Below are 407 nucleotides of genomic sequence, written 5' to 3'. Positions count from 1 at the left end.
CTCCGCCGGCCCTCCCCGATGTCCATCTCCCCCTCCCCTGGCCCGCGCCTTGGGCGCCCCTTCCTCCTGCCACCCTGCGCCGCCCACAGCCACGCCCTCCCCGTGGGCGAGATCACCTGTCCCTCCTCCGCCGCCGCCTCCTCGGGTACCCTCTCGCCCCCCTCCTGCTCCCCCTCCTCCGCCACCTCCCCCAAGCCCTCCCCTTCCCCGCCTCCTCCCACCCCTTGGTGTATATAGTAAAGGCCGGGCGCCGCACGCAGACACACACTCGCCCGGACACAGGCGCACACACACTCACGCACAACCGGCGACGGCGGCGGCGACAGCGGCTCGGTGACAGCGGCGACGGCGGCTCCCACCGCTGCGCACCCCCTTCAGGCGGCGGGCGGCGAGGCGAGACCGGAGAA

This window comes from Ailuropoda melanoleuca, chromosome X (genome assembly GCF_002007445.2).
Source record: "Ailuropoda melanoleuca isolate Jingjing chromosome X, ASM200744v2, whole genome shotgun sequence".
NCBI classification, from domain to species: Eukaryota; Metazoa; Chordata; class Mammalia; order Carnivora; family Ursidae; genus Ailuropoda; species Ailuropoda melanoleuca.
Note: the sequence above shows the minus strand (reverse complement) of the source record.